This window comes from Ammospiza nelsoni, chromosome 7 (assembly GCF_027579445.1).
Source record: "Ammospiza nelsoni isolate bAmmNel1 chromosome 7, bAmmNel1.pri, whole genome shotgun sequence".
Classification (NCBI taxonomy): Eukaryota; Metazoa; Chordata; class Aves; order Passeriformes; family Passerellidae; genus Ammospiza; species Ammospiza nelsoni.
Window position 1 is genome coordinate 36,106,709 of NC_080639.1, and position 20,566 is coordinate 36,127,274.

The following is a 20,566-nucleotide window of genomic DNA, read 5'->3' on the forward strand; positions in this document are numbered from 1 at the left end:
ACCAATGTAAAACAGGTGTGCATATGCACATAGACAGAGATGTGTATTTCTTTTCTTAAAAAAAAAAAAAAATTCAGACCTTAACCTCTGCCAAAATATGCCTTTGTTAACATTATGTTGCTGCTTCCATCAGAGATTTTACTGGCAGGTCTGATCAGCTAAATGTGAAGAAGATCACTAGATAAACAACCTTAATTTTTGCCCAAAACAACTCCTTAGTCAGCCCTTGCAAATATGATATCCAAGAACTGCAACTCCACATCAAGCTTCTCTTCTGCTTAAAAATATGTGAGCATCCACAATACACTCATCCATTTCATGGGGATCACATGCACAGTTTTAGCTCTGACCTAGAATGAATTAGCTTCTATTCCCAAAGCTATATATACCGTGTTAAGTTATCTGGGGTTAATTTGCTGGAAAAAGGATTAGAAACGAGTTAAGTTTGTGTCTCTGAGAAATGAAGATTTCGCCTCGGTTGTTTATGTGTAGGCATCGAAGGAAATCTGGAAGCAACAGGGTATGTGGAGGAGAAGAGGGAAAGGGTTACAGCCTCGAGTTTCCCGAGAAGCACAGCTTGCAGTTCTGCTGCGGAGAAGGTTCCTCCATCTGGCAAGCCTCCTGGGATGCCAGACTGGAGCAACCAGTTTGCAGGAGCTGCACGGGGGGACACCTTCCCCGGCCGTCCATCAGCGCAGCCAGCGCCGCGCCGGTGCCAGTGCTGCGCTCCCACCCATCAGCGTCCCACCAGCGGGCTCTGGGCTGGGAGCCGGGGGCGCACGGGGCCCTGTGTGCAGAGGTGGTGACTGTTAAATCTCTTGGAGAGGCAGGGGTGCACCCTCGGTGTGCTCCAAGCAGCGTGGGTCAGCGTGTGAAGGAGCCCGAGGAAAAACACGGGGGAATTAAAGGAGCTGTCGCAGCAACAAAGGGAGTTCCTTGGGCTGCTTCTTGCGCAGGCTAAAATTAGGGTATGGCAAATAAAAGAAGGCTTTTTGTTGTTGTTTTTTTTTTTTTTTTGTCTTTTAGCGAAACATTCCTAAACTGTGCAAAATATGGAGATGGCAGTTGCTGTGAATATAGAGTTGCAAGCCTTTTCCCCCCGCTTCCCAAGCAGAATTTCCAGTGACATTTTGCAATAAGGGAATATGCTGAAAACCAGTTGTGCTTCAAGAGGGGGATTTCTGCAGAAAGCTCAGCTCTCTGTTGAGGGACTTGCCTGTCATACCTGGAGACAAAATTCTACCATACAGTGTAAAATAGCCTCACTTTCTGCCCAAATTGCAAAGGAACCTTAACTATAGCATTTCTGATAATGCTTCCATAACGTGTGTGTGTGTGTGTTCTCTGAGGCATTCATTTGGCTGGCACATTGGAAAATGGTTAACACAGTGAATGTGGGGTGTCATTTTTGTAGTGGAGAATGTGTGCCAGAAGAATTCAACTGTAACCACTAAATATTTGCTTAAAAATAATTTTAACCATCTGGACTCCTTTTTTTCTTATTATTCTTATTCTTCTTTTGAGGTGGGGTGAGAAGGGAGTATTTTAATAGGAATGATTTGTGGTTACAAAATGAATTTGGTTAATTTGGTTACCACCCCCATTTATATGATGACTACAAATAGTCCCTAACATCTGAAGTTTTAAAGAACCAGCAGATTTTTCTCTCTTGAGCTTCAGAAGCTGGAAACGAACTTACAAAAGACAATAAATTGTTCTTGATGGAATAAATAGTTTGTGGGGTTGCTATTGTTCCTCTTGACAATACACTAACATGTGCTAATAGAGGAAGAATTGAAGAGCTTGCGTAGTAGAGTCTCTTCTGCCAGGCGAAATTTTTCCACTTTGGAGCAGGAATCCCTAACTCACAGGGCAGGGAAAATGTGGGGCTGGGATTCCCAGGAGGCAGCACCTGCTGCTCACCCCGGGGCTGGGAGAGCTTCAGGGCCCTTCCAGAGCAGAACCAGCTCTGGGGGAAACCAGCGTAACCTGCAAACCTGTCCCTAGACAAGCCTGAGCAGAGTTTGTTTCAGAGATGGGGTAACTGGGACAATTTTTTTCCCTGGCTATAACAAGGATGCTTGCTAAATGCAGGGTTGGAACAAGAGTTTTCATGACTTCCCATACTTACAGGGATTTTTTGTGTGTCTTACTTAGGAACACACACCTTGTTTTTAAATATTCAGAGTTCAGGAACAGATTTTTTGGTTCTGAATCCAGTTAAATATAGTTAAATATAGGCAGTAGCTGTACAAATTTCTATGTTCTCTGTGCCTTGCCTTAGCATATTAAATGAATGTTTTATGGAGTCTGCTATAAATACATCTGTTAAAAGATTTTTATCATACTTTGAAATGCCTGAGATTTAACTGCTACCTTTGTGCACTAATGATATACTAGTGAATGTGCACAGGAGATAAAATAAACCCAGAGAGAAATAGGGAAACTTGCATGTAGTGCTCTTGTTTTAGTAGCTCTCAGAGCTACTTTTCCTCTGTTTTCTCGTACGCTGCAGCACTGGCTTCATCCAACTCATGGTACATTAGGAACAATTTAGTATCATTTCATTTAAAATATGCAAGCTTTATATCGAGAATAAATGTGTAGCCACAAGGTAAAATTAAAAAAAAATATATTAGTCTCATCATTAAAAAAAGCCTTTAAAGTTTCCATTATCCATTATGTCAGGTAGCAAATATCTTCTCAATGTAACTCCAGACATTAAATCTGTCAAGAGGCATGCAGTAAAATAAATGTCTGGGATACCTTCATAAACAAAAATCTTATTTCCATAATTCATACAGCTGGCTGGCATTTATTGGCACGTCAGGTGCAATGGGGACATTTCAGGAACATTAACATGTACAGCATCATTTGTCAACAAAGCAACAATGTAAGCAAATCGTTCAGAACTCATACAGATTTACAGCTTTCTCTGCCAGCTGCTAATTACGGTGTGCTCTGCCTATTTGGTATGGTCTTTTTTATTGGAAAATGACAAAGGGGTTATGGTATCCCAGTTTGGAATATAGATGCGCTTTTAGTAATAATATGAGTGGTAATATGACTGCACAGCCTGGAGTTTTGATCTAGTTGCACTAGTCTGATAATTGACCGGTTCTGATTGATGAAGGACAAAGAGAAATTCGCAGGGATATTTACTTACTTGTAGAAGTAACCTCTGCAAACAAAGAAATAATAAAATAGCAGAGAGCATGAAAAAGTATCCTTGCTTTAATATTTTTTTTTTTTTTTTTTTTCCTGCTGAACATGACCGGGAAAATTCAGTCCTCACTGAAAACCTGATCTGTTTATCGAGCAGTGCTCAGCAAGCCCTATATGGTACAGGCTGGCAAACACCCTTTGAATGTAGCTGAGTCCACTTTGATAAATAAAATTAAACTTTCAGCGTTCTAAACAATGCAAAGGTTAAATAAAAGCTAACAATGCCATCACTAAGGGCCAAAAGATGTGCTAATGATCTGTTTTCACCATCTTCTCTGCCTGTCTCTATTTCTCTCCCTTTATTTGTTGTGTGTGTTCATGAATGTATGTGTTTTTGCAAGTTAATGACAGCAAGTCCGATCTACTTTTTATTTCCAAGCTTTGGCCAGTTTGCATTTCAATCTCATAAAAATATAATTAGTAGGGCTTTATGCTTCAGATGTATAAATTCAATATGCTTTCAGAATTATTATACCTGTTATTCAGCCAATGGTAAGACGATTCTATTAGCTAAACACATATTTAGACACCTAATAAAATCCTTTATTCAGTTCTGTTTCTTAGTTTCAGTTCACGAACAGTAACCACTATTCTGAGTTAAGATCTTGACCATTTCATTTTTAAGAAAAAAGTAATTAGACCATATTATGGATTAATCCCTTGCCAATTTTCATTTTTAAATCAAAGTAATTTTAGACTTGGGAACTACATAATTTTATGCAGAAAAAGTATGTTTTGCCAACCTTATTAAAATCTTTAAAGACCATATTTTCTATAGGCTTCCAAAAATTATCCCACAAAAATGTGTGGGTGCACCCATCTGTACACATGAATGGGCAACTAGGAGCATAATTACCCACTTTTGCACATGCAAATGGAGGTGTTTAAGCACAAATTAGCTGACCCTCAGATTCTGCTGGTGCATTTCTCTGAGCTGGTTAATACTGTTTTGTTGAATTCCATAATGTAGGTTAAAACCCCGGAAAGATTTTTAGATACAATAAGTTTTCTGTAAGATTTCTGAAAGTGCAGAAATCATTTAAAAAATGTTTCTGATGCAACAGTGAAATGAGGGGTAGCTCAGTGCCAGTACTTGGGTGTCATTTTGGTTATAAGGACTGTATGATTCTTTCAATAAAATAAACTCCATTGGCTCCAGCAGCGATTACTGCCTGCCACTGCTTCTCCAGAAGCAAAATACATGTATTCCTACAGGGAGAAACCACTGCACTAGGATTATAAAAAATTGACCATCAATCTGAGTCTGTATGAGCAATCACAGCCGCTTTTGGAGTTATTTTGTATTAGAAGCAATTTACCCATCTGGAAGAACAAAGATGTGTGCAAATGCTGGAGTGACTGACTTCTAGCAGATGCTTTAAGAAAGTTAAAATCCCGACTACTTGTGGGGTGCCTAGCCTCGATTTCCGACCTGGAAATGTTCAGTGTGTTGAGGAGCCCTTCCGAATGCTGGGGCAGCTCTCCGGTACCTTGGCTTTGTGCTCCCTGCTTGCTGATGCTCTCCCACCACCCCTGGCCAGGCTCCTTGCCCACACAGCTGCACAGGGAAAAGGGGAGCAGTCGTAAAGCTTCTGGAATGAAACATGGAAATTAGGGGCTGCATCGCCTCGGTGTTGGTTGTGTGAGTATTCTGGGATGGGGTGATAAACGGGGATGAGCCTCGACTGGGGCTTTGCAGGGTGAAAGGGTGAGGTGTAGGACAAGGGTGTGGATTTCTTGGATGTGGGGCTAAATCGTGGCTTTGTGCTGCTGCACGGGTTTAGGGAAACAAACATTTATCCCAGAGCTTAGAAACCCAAAGGTTAATGATCCATGGAATTTCCATTTACCCCCAATACAGTACCCAAATGTGACAGCCCTGCTGCAAGTCCTGATGGACAAAGACCAGTAAATGGAAAACCAACTTTATGCTGTAATTCAAGATTATTTGAATTTACTTTATTTGTGAAATCTTTCCATTTGTCTTCATGCTTTTGTACATTTGAAGAAGAAGTTTAGGCATTCCTTGATCCATACAGATTGCTTTTCTTCCTTTTCTTCCCTTTGATTCCACTTGCCTAATAATAATGGGCATTATCTTATATCCATATTTAATTTTATTATGTCACTCGCATTGCAAGAAAAGGATGTTCTTTTCAAACATTGTAATGCATTTAGTATTTCACTAGTCATCAGTTAAATCAATTTTTTCCCTTTATTGGATCTGAATTATAAATCAACTAGTCATTGTATGGGACACTGTATATGAATGTACAGTATATCATTATGATGTATCCTATAATAATGTCTCTTAGACATGAAAACTAAAGATGGTGGTTTAAAGTGCTGAGAGAGAAAAAATTGGAAACATCTGTTAGTAGGAAGTAGAGAAGACTTTTCATTAAAGTTTGTCAAGTGTATTTGATAGGAAGAACACACTGGGCCGTATTCTGCCACCCCTTGCATACACCCACCCCAGTACCCAGCCTGCTTTTTCTGTCTCGTGTAGAAAAGCCAAGATTATGGGAGACACTGAAAAGCCAGCTCTCTGCTTTGGTACAGAAGCTCAAAGAATCTGAGATGTGGGGCAGAAGGAAAGTTTTAAGGGAAAAGAGATATTACAATGCAGCCACTTGTCTTTGTCTGTGCAGCGGTAAAGAGAGCTGTCCTGCTCCTACATTGAGTATTTTAGCAAAATCATTGGGAAGAAGTGGTGTGGGAGAGTTTTGGGCAAAAGCTCTTTTATTTCCACTTATCCACTACTTGCAAGAAGAGGAATCCTTAAAAAAGTATAAAATAAAATTGAGGCATGCATAGATGAGTTATTTGGAGGCTTCTTGTGAGCAGATATCTCTCCCAGGGCACTGTGAACGAGCTAGAGAATGAAAAAAAAAATCAGAATGGGGGAAAATGGTTAAGGACTCTGTGTGTGTGTGTTTTATCTGAATGGTAATGGAATCCATGTACAGCAGACATGAACTATCTATTTAAGAAAACCCTGCTGAGGCCATTTCACACTTACACAGGTTCCACTGCTTGTGCTGGTGTCGGCAGCAGGGATTTTGGCAGTGCCCAACCCATGGGGCACAGCTCTGTCTCTGCAAACCCAACCAGGGGGTAGCTGCTGCAGGCACCACCTCACAGCCTTGTCCTGGGGCTGGATGTGTGGCACAACAGTGACATGTCCATCTCATCCCTACATCACTTCTGCACACTGTCAAAGGCGCGTTCGCACTTTAGAACTCCATGGGCACAAGGTGAAATACCCTCTGCACCCACAGCACAGACCTGTTCTCTGGCTGGTGCAATAGTTTAAAAGCCAATATCTCACCTTGCCTTTGCAATTTTTTCCCATTTCTGCCTGCTCCCAGTGGTCTCTGAGCCCTGCCGTTTCCATGATGATATACAGAACTATAAAATCAGATACAGCAGTCGCAGGGCCCGGCGCGAATTACTCCCCGAGTCAATAGAAAACAGAATATTGCTTATTGATTTGGTCTAGCCTGTTGTGTGGTCGATGGAGAACAAACTAATACAAATAAAATGAATCAATTGGAATCTGGCTGTGGACCTCAGTGAGTCACATGAAGTAGGTTTCTGATATCCTTTATCATCACGCACAGCCAGCGAAACAAGAGTGCTACTGTCTTCTGCTGGCGCGGAGAGTTACCTCAGGCTATACTGAAAAATGCTTTTTTCTTATTTTTAGACCTGAATCAGCCCATGGCAGCAAATGTATTCTTGTGAATACAGATCCTACTTTGTTGTAATGCCCATGGGAAGGCAGTAGTGTAACCTGTTTGGATGCAGCTGCAGACCACCTGTAGAGAAAGTCAAATTAGGGAGAGACCCCACTGTTCTTTGCATTAATGCTTTTTGTGTTGAGGCCTGAATCCCCCTCCCTCCCCCTTTAATGTATCTTTCTCAACTGGGGAGATGGAGAGCACTTTTTAAGACCTCCTGTCCGTTTAAGGCATCTTGTGATTGAAAGAAGATTTGAAAGACTGTAAAATCTCCCAGTCACCAATGAGCGATGGTGTGCAAGGAGCCTTAATACTTTGAGGATGACTTTTCCTCCTGGTCTTGCAGGTTTTGGAGGTGTTGTCTTTGTGGAAAGGGCTTAAAGGGCACATTTTTATCTCCCTCAAGTAATCTGCATGTTAGGGAAGTCTCCTAGGTTCGGAATGGAAACATGGTTGTCAAGGAAGTAAAGCCTTAACTTGCCACACTTTTTGTCCCGTTGTTTCTAAATAAAAGATGGGCAAACAAAAGGAAATGGCTCAAGTCTAAATGCAGTGCATGTGTATCCTGAGTATCCACTATAAACAGGCACAACCTCACTGGTCTTACTTAATGGCACTGAAAGTCCTTTTTCCTACAGATTTTTCTGTGTTCAGGACACAGGGATAGTTAAGCATGTAAACAGCTGGTTTGAGATTATATATCTTTGGTATGAGAAGTAGTTTTAGTTAGTTTAGTTAGCTCTCCTGCTTTCTCAGCTGCAACTGCCAACACTGCTGGTGTCTCTAACTTCTCAGCAGATTAAGCTTTTACTCATTCACCAGGTAGCATTTTGTTGCATGGCAATGCAATACTCTACCTTATGTCACATAAAAACTGCCTGCAATGAAAATTTCATGTCATTTCTGCTTTTCACCCCGTTTCTTCACAGATGAATCCCACTGTTTTACTAATCGTTGACGTACTAGTTAACACAGGCAGAGCTTGTAGATGGAGGTAATGTCATCAAGCCTTGCCTCATTTTAAATTCCTTCCTCTCGCTGGTGATATCAATGTTCGCTGCAAAGACACTGATGATACTGAATTTAATTGGTATTTATGTGTAGGGTCATGGGTACTCTCAGAGAAGTTTCTGTGTAACTTTTCCCTAATTGAAATTAGATTGAAGTGTTGCTGTGTACACTGAGACTTAATGGTGACAACGTTGAGCCAGCTTCGGAGCTCAGATGCATGGCACGCATCCCAAGAAATCTGCTATGATGCTCCCACATACATCTATGCATATTTTTATGGTACAAGAGACATAAGGTGTGGAAAAGGAGCAGTCTCTTTAAGGGGGATGTGGCAACCCTATCTGCCAGTCATCTTGCCTCTGCTGTTCTATTCCTTTTACAGCCATTCTGCCTGGCTGGTATCTATAACATCTTTACATACGTGTTTAATGGCTGCACTGATTAAAACCCAGGGGAAACGGAGGGGACATGGGAGTAATGGACTGGCAGCACTGGCGCTGTGTGGGATTGGTTTTTTGGTCTGATTCAGGGATGTATTTTTCACATCTTTATATTTTAAATAACTTATTATACGAACAACCTGGTCTGCAAACCATTCTGGGACTCGGTCTGAGGCTCACAGCTGCTGTGCAATGTGGAGGGCCAGTGTTGATATTGGCTATAATGAAATGTCACCATTAAATCCCTATTTTGCACCTTATTTTGACTCCAGATCCAGTGCATCTTCTCCTCCCTAACGCTTGTGGAGAGTACAGAAAACTGAATGTTCACTGGTAGAAGTGTTTTGACTGGGAGTTTAATTTATAGCAGCTCATAGAATTGCAGTGTGTAATAAGCAATGTCCTTGAACATTTTTCATGTGCTTCTAAGTGACTCTTTAAAAAACATTGGTTTCCCTTGTAAAAATCATTAAACTTATTAAGGGAGAAGCAGTAGTCTGGGTTGGTAGTCATTCCAGTGCTTTAAATACTAGTGGATAATTAGTGACACAAATAAATTAAATATATTTCAGGTATAAAGTTGAGGAAAATCACCAAATATTAGCAAAGCTCCAAAATCAAACTACTTTGTGTCGCATGCTGTTTTAATGAGTGTGGTTTATAAATGTGCATAATTCCAAAGAGATCACATGTTTCACATAATAAAAATTACTGTGACATAAAATATATATTTTCTTAAAAAGTACTTGTAATATCAAAAGGACTGTGAAGTATTAGCCATTTAATACAAATTTATCTTTTCTTGCAGATGATTACATTTTCATTTTAATTGCTCACATTTTCGGTTCTGATCTTAATGTTTTATAGTAGTGAAGACATGCCACAAAGAAAGAAGGAAAAAAAAAAAGATTTTATTTGTTAGTTAACAGTCTTCAGAAGTCCTAATTTGGCCAATGTGTTCTGCTGCAAAGTCTTGGAATGCTGTCTTGCAGTTTCAAAAGTGATCTTATTTGGCTTCCCAGAAACTATTATGCCTGGAGGATGCCATGAGAACAAGGGCTGCCTTGTTAACAAGTAGAAAACTCTCAAAAACAAGATAGGATCCTGATATAAATCATAATTTAGATGCACAGAGCTACGTTCACAACCACAGTAATGTAATTCATTTACATCTAGTTATTACTTATCTCCACCCGAACTCCGAAGTTCAGGAATGCAGCTGCCTTGTGCCTTGTGACTCGTGGGGGTTAGGGAAGAATGACATCACCAAATTTAAGCACATTACCACGCTGACATAGTGGCACCTTGTTTTCCCTTCCGCGGATAGAGCGGGGATTGTGTGCTACCCCCCATTCTCCCAAAGAATACCTTTTTTCCCCTTTCAAGCAGCTGCTATATGAAGGGTTGCAAATGTCACTTCAACTAATGATGAATGATGCTTGACCCTTGGACCTGTTACTATGAATTTTATGCAATGCTAAATTAATATGAAAGATCTCGGCTAGAAGACTTCAGCTATTATGCATGCAGCATAAATGATATGTTAAACAATCCAAATTTTTTTCTCATAACCATGGTAAAATGCAGAGCTGTTTCAACGTTTTTTGATGTGTATTTCCACTTCAGATTAGTATCTTTTTCCTTCTAAAAATATTTTTGGTAAGCAAATCAGTTTGCGAAAAACATTGTCAAAAGGGCAACTGGCCCACATGTCTTTGTTGTTCACGTTTGAATATAATTAATTATGTAAAGCAATAGTTAGTGGGAGCTTAACAATTAGCAGAATCTGTCAAATAGTCACACGGAAATTACTAACTAATTGAACTATTGGTCTTTTATTGTTTCAGGAAGCAGGACAGAGTGTCATTCCTTTATCTCTTAAATTCGTTATTATCGCATATCACAATTTGCAAGCAATGTATGCCTCCTAATAGATTAATACATAAATAACCCGCCCAGTAATGCCACAGTGGGCAAAAGTGTTTGAAATAAAACCACCTTTTTTAATTAGTATTCAGATTCATGCTGTTAAAAAATGGTAATCCTCTTGCAGTTATATGACATTTTTAAAGCTTTGAATTTCCATCTGTATCTTATATTATGATGTTTCAGGATTGTCGTGAGTTAATTATGTTAACTTCGGAAACATTGCCTGCATTTAGAATGAAAAACTTCAGCTTGAATGGCCAGGAAAGCAGATGCTATCTTTCTTGTCAACTGCTTTGTTGTGTGATGCCTTGAAACTTTTTTATAAGATTCTGTCTCCAAAAGGAAGTATAAATCTCCATTTATTTGAAATGTTGCTCTAATCTAATCAATATTTTAATATATTTCTCACGGGAGAGACCTGAATGCGTCTCAAGGAACCAAAGACATGAAAATCTCTTATTTTATGTTGAAATCCTCGTTATTACAAGTCCATTCACAAGACTAATTTGTAGAACAGGAAAAATCCATGTACTGTGAAGTTCTAAAACTGTTTTGAAGCGTACCCTTGCCCTCCTGTAATATATGCCTGTAAGCTGAGGTGGAATGAGAGGCACTGGAAGCATTAAAAATTAGGATACACATCCAGATAAACCCTGGAAAGGAGAAAGGGAGGCACAAATCAATGGCCAACATGGCAAATCTGCTCTGGGCTCTACCAGAGAGAAAATGAAAACGCAAAATGCCGATGTGCACGTGAGGTGGAGGGAAAGGTGTGAGGTGAGCAAGGATTTGGTGGATGCCGGAGGCGCCGCCGTCTCCTCCTTGCACATGAGGCTGCGTGGGAAATGGAAAACATCGTGACGTGAGTCACCCGAATTTCATCGCACCCCTTCCCTGCCAAGCAGGAGCCACAGGCACTGCCAGGCGCGTTTGCCTGTGCCCCGGGCTGTTCATGCATCTCCTGAGGCTCAGGGGGAGAAGATGTGGAGTGGCACGTGGAATTGCACGTGGCAGGGTGGGTGGAGATTATTTTAAGCCCACACTGCCCCCAAAATTCCAATTCAAAGTTACCTGGGCAAGGTCTCAAATGTTGCTGCGCATGCAGCTCTGTATGCCACCAGTTATGTGACTCCATGGGTTTCATGGACACAGGTTGGATCAGACGCTTTGGGTTTCCACACTTGCAGAGTCATCCTATTCTTCCCATTGAAGTTATTTTTGCTGTCACAAAAATGCAATACATAAAATGTTAATGTTTGTAAGCCAGCTCTGTGCAATAGAAGCTGAAATGTGCAGGATAACCCATGCCTGGATCAGGACAGGATCCTCTGGTGTGACTCCAGAGTGGCTGGAACCCCAAATCTGATGAGTTTGTATGAAAAAAGTGCACTTAGCAAGAGCCTTCCATATTCAGGGTAACACATGATTCTCAAAACGCATAAAAAATATTTGAAAATTTATGTTATTATTAGCACTATTATTATCAAAGGACATTTCGTTAACATTTAAAAGTCCTTCAGTGCACTTGAAGATATATTTGTTTTAGCAACTTATATAATCCCCTCCTGTTTAAAGTTTTGTTTTAAACACACACAATTATCATCTCATATGCCCTGATTCAGTAAGTACTTAGAAGCATTCCTATCTTTAACAGCATAGCTAGTCCCAGCTAATATCCAGGGAACGGAATTAGAGCTTCAGATATTAGCCAAAAGTAATGCAAATGTGAATTAAGCAACATGGTTTTGAAGTAAGTTGACTGAAGACTTTTTATTCCTTAAACCGAACGTGAAAGTTTGACAAAAAATTAAAAAAAAAAAATCAAAGCGAGCATTACTGATATTAATAATTATTTTTAAAGTATATAAAGTTGAATAATTTAGTCTGGCAACTTGAAGGAATTAGGCACTGAAATAACCTTCCAGTAAGGGTAGTAAAGAAAAATGTTAATGGCTTTGAGGCAGAGCCATCAGCAAAAATATAATTTATTAGCAAATTTAGATATGTTCATACATATATATATAAAACATATATGTACATACTTGTAGACATATAAAATAAGGATGGGGTTTTTTTGGGGTTTTAGCATGTAAGTCACATTAATTAATGTAGTTGAAGTTACCTGCATTGTAAAACATTACTATTTCCAAGCTAGAATTTATAATTTATACTTATATCAAATTTTATCAAATTTATATTCATACCTTTGCCTTTCCTGGTGTAACTGTCCTTACAGACAAACCTACATCTAACATGGTGCTCTGCTATGGAAAACTCTCACTATCTCCTGTCTGTCCATGAGGTGAAGTGATATTCTCTGTTCACTGTAAAACTGATAACAAATTGTTGTGTTAGGTAACAATCTCAGCCAAATTTTCATGAACTGAACCATGAGAGGTGAAGCCTGAATTATTTTTATCACCTAAATTGCGTCCTGGATTTTGGTCTTGGGTTTTTCAGGGCAACTCACTTTATTGCTCATAGAAATAAAGAAGGAATTCCTAAAGGCAAGGTGCAAGCATTAAAGTGCTAGTTTGAAAGTATTTAACAAAGTGTCCTTTCTTTTTGAATAAACTTGAATAAAGTGTTTAAATGACCTCTTCCTAACCAGAAGAGACTATAGAGAAGAAATTAAGCTTTATTGGTAAATTAAAGCCCAAATCCCATGGTTGATGAGAGATATGGACTGTTTGAAATAGTTACAGTTTCAGACTTTCTCTTCTACAATCAGCGGGTGGAGACCAACATAATCCAATTAATTGTAATTCCCTTTTGTGGCACTGGTACAGTGGTGAATGATATAGTAAGTCCATTGAAGTCTTATCTTTGGTCAGATAATCCAAATGGATTCATATTATGAAACAGTCCTTTATAAAAGTTCTGATGAACAGAAGTGTTTTGACTTTAGCGAACCAAAAGATAAATTCTATACAAAATAAAATGTTTTGTCCTTGACATCTACAGGGCTGGTGTGCACCTGATTTCATGTAAGAATACTTCTTTCAGATGCTCTGTTCAAAGAGCCCGTTCATTAAAAAATAAATATGTCAAATTTGTTGTTTGTACATCCTAAAAACAACAAGGTGTGAGAACACAGATTTACTTGTGTGGGTAACCTGTATCCCTGGAAATATTCCCATCAAAATAAATGAGGTTACAGATATGAGGAATATGTGTATAGCACTTTGAGATATGTTTAGATTTCTATTTTTCTAATAAAACAACGAATACTGTTTCATTGATAATCCTTATAGCTGTAAACAAACTGTATATGTTTGTTCCCTTCCAGTATTGTAGAAGGACTAGGGGAATTGCTTAATTTTAGCCTGAGCTTTGATCTATTACATTTGGAAGTCATTTACATAGAGGAAGTTATAATGATCTTTATTGTTTTGTTAATTATTTCCTTTGATTATTGAAACTCACTCACTGAGGCACAAGCTCATTGTTACTGGGGTCAGTCACAATAATATATTTGGCTGTGTGCAACAAGTCAGGATTGGGTGGTATTCTTGTTTTTTGAATTGTTTTCATGCAGACCCTTTCAGTTTAACAATCACTGGAGATGACTGATTTAATGCATCGCTCGTCTGATGCAGTGCTTCATATTTTGTATTTCTCCTTTCCTTTAAAGTTGTCCATAGCAAGCCCACACTACAGCAGAGTGTTTTTGCTTGTAGCATGTTGAAATCTTATATTTACTGAAGGATACTGAGATGCCATTTGTGGAAGACAACACACTAGACAATATATTGAGGTCAGATCTTTGCAGACACTCTCAAAAATACTCTTTTCCCTTTATTTTTTCCTCTCCCTTAAAGTGTCTGGTTGAAATTTAATACAAAGACTTTTTTACCCTTTGGGGTACATTACATATGAAATAATTTATGACCCATGAATCACAAGAAAGCAGTGAATTAGGTTTCAGATAAGTCTGCCAAATATTACAAAACATTGTGTACAGATTTTTGGACTATGAAAAGGCTTTTGACAAGAATGGAAATAGAAGCAGTGTTAGAAACAGCAAGAAGGGGAAGAACAGAACAGCTATATGGCAGAATCCTAAAGCACTCTGAGTTAGTAGCACAATTAAAAAGATATGAATATGAACATATTTTTGAAGTATGAAAATGGGACAGAGAGGCATTGTCCAATTCCTCTCTGTATTAGATCTTCAGAGCCTTCAATTTATTTAAAATGTAGATTTGCGGACACTGATACACATAAATCTGATAAAAGATCTGACTGTAAATGGAGAAGAAAAAAAAGATAAAACTCCTAAAATTAGATTGCAGAGAAGCTTACTGGAGAGCAATTACACAATAAAAAAAAATGCTAATAACAGATTTGAAGTTGGAAGGCAGATATTTACCTTGACTAATGTATGTATACACAATGCACAGCAAAGAGGGGAAGATCAATCAAGTCAAAAGCAGAATTTAGAATGGACTTTTCCCTTTGAACAGCAAAATGTATCCAGGAGAATAAGTTACTGGTCTAAGCAAGTATTAGACCAGTATTTTGGTATTTTGTTCTGTATTTGGTATTTTTTGTTCTCTAGACATTAGCCGAGCTGAAAATAAAGAAGGAAGAATAAACAGAAAAAAAAATAAAGTGTGCTTTAACAATTAGGAAGAAGCTGAAGTTACTGTGCAATATGTAGAGAAAATTAGACAGAGGAGAGAATCCCAGCACTGTAAGACAAATGCAATTTCCCCTCAGCACAGACATTCAATTCCTGTGAGTTGCAGAAAGTCTGCCAAGCCCCTTCCTGGTGTTCGGGCAGCCTTGGTGCTCTGTGGGAGGGCAAGGGCTGGGTGGGAATTCCTCTGTGCTCCTTTCTTATCCCTTTTTTTAAACCCTGGGCAGTACCTGACTGTTTCTGGCCCCAAAAGAAGGAGTGATCAGGCCCTGCAGGTCCCCCTGCTCGGGCTGTGTCTGCCTGCTCCTACTCTTTGTTTACAAGTCACCTCCAAGAGAGTCTGGCAGGAGTATGTTGATCTGTAAACAGGTGGTCTGTTTATTCTTAGGGAGCTTTCAGCTGCGTTTTGAGGGGAAATATTCTCTCTTTAAAATCATTCCCTTTCCCATACGGAAAAGCTGATTCAGCTAAATTTAATGAATTTTAAAAGTACTTGTAATTATAATCCCATCACAGTAATTATTGCTTCAGATCACGATGATAGAATATGCTAAGTCAAAACTAATATGTGCCATTGAAGCTTGCAGCAGGTATTGGCAGTGAGTTACATGTGAGTGCCTTGGTGGCGATACCTGGTTCTGGCTGCCAAAAGTATTGTCCTTTCAGTACCACTGCATGTTTTTATACTTTCAGGTCTAAACAGCAAGTGATGGTGTAGAAATTTCCCTGGCACTGTGGCATCACTGGCTGACCACTTTTCCAAACCTTTGAAGTCCTCTGCATGCCTTCATCATGTACCACCCCTGAACTCCTCAAGTGTACTGGATCTTTTCACAGAAACAATGAGACAGTTCATCCCTCTCTCACTATTTGGGCTTTGTGGAATTATATGAGGATGAATATGACCCAGTGTGCCCAAGTACAGAAAACTTTTTATTTTTCTGGCAAAGGCTGAGGTTTGTTAGCAGTACTTGGTTGTTCCAGCATGCCCCCAGGTCAGAGAACTGTCATTGGGGAGGACTGGAATAAGCAGCACTCTGGGTGCACACAGAGATGTTCTGCATTTTAGCTGAAGTTGCTCAGTAATTTGTGCTTGGACTTCATGGAAATGGGCACTCCAATAATAAACACATGTTCAGGCTCTGTAACATCACAGCTTAAATTTTCTGTGGAGAGGGCATGCCAGGTTCCTCCAGCAGAGGAGGAGAAAAGCACACAAGCTATTTTTTGCTGACTGTATCCCTGATAAGTCATCAGTGCTAGCATTGAATGGATTCAGATGAGACTGTTTAGAAATCCATTGCAGACAAAATGTAATGATTTGCTTAGCTGACATTTTCCTTGATTTGTTTAACCACTCTTGGAGGTGAAGGGCTGGGCATTGAGTTCAGGCAGGACAATGGATCTCCCAAACCTAGCAAAGGAGAGAGGAAGAACTCAAAAAAAATTCCACCTGAATGAGGGAATTATTGCTTCAAGAGTTGAGGTTTTTGTTGTGCTATTTCATAGAAGTTCCAGGGCGTTTATGCACTTTGGAGTGTATATAAACTGCAATGTCAGGGTAGGATATACTCCAGGGTAGGAAGCTCAGCATCTTGTGCTGTTTCACCAAGGTATTGAGCTCCTGGTCATAGAGTGAGAAACAATCTTCACCACCTCACACCATCCCATTGCTGTCATGTCTGGACATCTCTGTGCTCAATTGCTGCTCTAAATTAGGTGTTTGAAAGAAGCTGTCTGCCCCAAGAATGCTGCTGTGTCTGTGCACTGGTGACCAGAAAGGCTGTGGCTTGGAAAATGCAGGGACAGCGATGGAACACACACACACCTTCCAGAGTACAAATTGGTGTTTGTGCTGTCAGTCATGAGAACAGCCCTCACAAAGGGATTTTGTGATGAAGAGCTGTGCTGGTGCACGTGGAGAACTTCTGCTTGAGTCTCTTCTTTCCCTTTTTTCCTAGTGAAGACCATGAATGATCAGGAAAATATTTTTGATTAATACAACTATGAAAAGAAGAAAAGGAAAAAGAGGTGTCTCCACATTTCATACAAGGTTCTTCAAGTTGGGAAAAAACATGATGACACTGGTCAGTTCTTTTCCCGTTCACCACTCTTTTCCTGGTGTTTGCATGAGGAAATTTCGTTTCCTCTTTCAACCACAGGACTCTGGTTTGGATCTCTCAGTAGTAAAATTCCTATTGGGATGAGTGAGTCCAAAAAATTTCCCAGGATTTAAGCCAACTGGGAATTCTTTGTGCACACTCAGCTCTTCTGCAATGATTTTTTTTTTTTTTTGTGAGGGAGATTGTAAGGATTATTTAACAGTGCCATGGAGGACTTTCTCCAGGGGACATCTCCCTCAGCTTACACACTGCTCACTGGGATGAAAACCCAGTGCTCTCAAGTTTTCCACACTGGAGCTGGGGATTGATTTATCCAAATTCCGAATTTTCATCCCAGTGCTGCTGTGTGCAGCCACCAGCAGGGAAATGATGGAAAAGGCAGCAACAGCAGCAAATGGATCACAGAATGAGACCCAAAAAGACCCTGAATCACCAAAGGCTTTAGGAAGTTTTTTGAGGGCACAGCCCCCACAGCAAACCAGCATTGCCAGCTGGGTTTGCAGGACTTGCTTCCCACATGATTTGTGGTCATCCATGAGCTGCAGGAATGTGGAATGCTCAAAGGGGGCAAAAACCTCTGAAGGTGGAGCTCTGGCACGTGATGGCAGCATGGGCAGGAGACAGCTTGGAGCTGGGAAAATACAAGCTATGAATTATCTGAAAAGACAAGTGAAGGAGCAGGGCTCTCAAATGACTGCATTTTGCTCCTAGAGATTAGTCTACATACCAGGCAGGGCATGTGGTTAGAGGAACCACATCCATTTTCTTTCAAAACTCAGCTCTCTCCACAGCTTTGGTTAATTTTCATATATTTTTATATTTTTTTCCCCCTGTCTTTAGCTGATCTTTCCATAGATTACCTTCTTCCTTTCTGAACCTCAGAATAGCACCCTTAAACCAAAGCTGATCTCCTGTTTGCTTCTACTGCAGACATTACAAGTGCCATTAAAAATGTGAATTGTTGAAAAGGCTGAATAATAACGCAGTGAAGCACACGTTCCTTCACAAATGTATTGTGTATCGATTTTTTTAAACTAATAACCTTGACAAGTGCCCACACTATTTTTTTCCCCTTAATGTGGTCTTTATATTTTCAGCCTGGGTATTAGCATAAATTTTATGGGATTTTCTGGGCATATTTGTGTCTGTATCTAAGATATATGATATCAACTGGCAGTGATGGTTGAACTAATCAAATAGTACTGACAAGTTAAAGCAAATTTTTAGGACTGTGAGATTTTGAGCATCTTCCCAGATACAGTATCTCCTGACTGAAAGCAATCCTTGACTGTCAAGTTTAAATACCAAATTTGGGACTTAATCTTTATGTAAGCAAAACACCCCAATAAGAATTATGTCTGAGTAAAGCAAAAAAGCTAGGTTCTCCCCTTAAACCCAGCCTGAAATGTGTGTGTGTGTTTGCTTACGGCCCTTTTGCCATGGCATGAGTGGTTCCAACCAGTGGGAACCAAATGAGAGTCTTACACTGAATGGACTTCTATTTTCTTTTCATTTTTTTTTCCTTTTTTTTTTTCTTCCTTTTTTTTTTTTTTTTTTTTTTCTTGACTTGGCATTTGTTCCTTCTAGCAAACATTTTTAAAAACTCTCTTATTGCTAGAGGGAAAATTGACACCCTTTGCTTTCACGATGATACATTCCTAACACGTTTCCTTGAAGAGCTGGAAATGGTGCAAAAATCTGGTAAGATAAGTCTCTATAAAGCCTTAGAAGTCAAGCATTCCACTTTAGACATTTAAGACAAATGCATGGCAAAAACAAGTTGTGTTTCTTTTTTTTTTTTTTTAAGGTTTCTACTTAAAGTTCTGTGCCAAAGCTACAGTACTTATACATTTTCTAAATGTGTTTTAAGCAATAAGTTGTACAACATTTTTAGAACATGTGTTAAGCTATTTCTCTAAGAATGAAGCTCTTAACAAAACATAAGCACTCTGCATGAGATCTTAGCAGCAAAGTGCTTAAAAGATAAAGTAAGAATTGGTACCATGGGAAGAACACCAGCTGTAGAGCACACAGGTCCATTATGAGAAGTATGGTAGTGGGTAGGGAGAAAATGATTTAATCAGGAGTAAAACCAATTTTATTATAAGGGCACGCAGGGGGTGTGGCACCATAGTGAGAGGGACATTTCAAAATATCTGACAGATTTCAACAATGTGAAAACCCACCCTGTTCTTTAAAGTGACAGTAAACCCCATCAGGTCTCTCTTTTTGATGCTATTGTTAACAGTTGACTGTTTAAAGCTGGCCTGCTAAGATGCTGTCGATCTAGTTCAATAGTGTGTGGCAAAATAAAAGGCTAATTGTTGAAATACGATCAATCAAATATGATCTCAGAGTCTAAAGAAGATCCCCTCTGGTAACTCATTTGAGATCAAATCATTACTTTTATGATTGAGGTAATTGAATGGGAAAAAAAGAAAGAAAGGGGGGGAAAAAAAAAGAGAGGCTTGAAACCAAAGAAGCAAGCAAGACATCTAAATGAAATGCACAAGTCTGCCTTTGTTCCAGCTTTGTCTCACATTACTCCAAGTTAAAGAAACTGGGTTCATTCTTTATTTGTATACATCTTCCAAATCCAGAATTTTTGAAACCATTTAATAACATTTATTAAATAAAAGTTGAAAGATGACTCCATTTTGAACGAGATTTTCTGCCCAAAAGTAGAGTAAATGGTTACAGTAGGGGGATCTGGTGTTGGGGGTGTCCACATGTCTCCAATGATTTTACCATTTTGTTTAGCAACAGTTCAGTAAAGAGGCTGCTCTTGAAGCCCACTGAGTTGCTACACATGAAATTTCAGTGACATTTAGCAAAACATTTCAGGACTGTGTTGCTTCAAATTAAATTTGTTCAGCAGTTTTCATGGTTGGCCCCCGATTTGCATTCAGACTGAAATTTTCTAAAAGAGAAAATCATAGCACATGGGGGGAAAAAAAGCAAACTCAATTTTTGGAGTAACAGAACTTGGAGAAAGTGTGTGTCATTTTGTATCATTTTAGTTTGGACTAATAAGGATTTGCTCTTTCCTTGAGTTTTATGTGGATTATGATCTCACTGTTTGTTATGTTCTAACAGTATGACTCTTCTAGAATTAAAAAGAAAAAAAACTCAGAAAAAGAAACTCAAAGAAAAATAGAATAATCACCCAATCTTGTTTTATTTTTATTAGAAACTCTATTTTAGCATTTAGTTTCTTTTATATTTAAATTCCTTAGCTCAGTCAAGCTTCAAAAGAACACATTTTTTTTTTGTTTGCAAAACAGTTTTGGAGGCACTTGTGGTTTGTCTTTAGTGTGTTATCATTTTTGACAGCTTTGCATAGCCTAGGTAGGCCAACAGGGGTCTGTCTAATATTGTTGCTGGGCAAATCTTCCTCCCAGAGATGAAAACCAAACAAAATATTTTTGAAGCAGTAAGAAGGAATTAATATCC

The 20,566-nt window shown here is 39.2% G+C and overlaps 1 protein-coding gene across 1 annotated transcript in view; it reads left to right on the forward strand.

The window, feature by feature from the left end:
• The window catches only part of ARHGAP15 (Rho GTPase activating protein 15), a 323,268-nt gene that overhangs the window by 244,087 nt on the left and 58,615 nt on the right, over positions 1-20,566 (forward strand). The window lies entirely within an intron of this gene.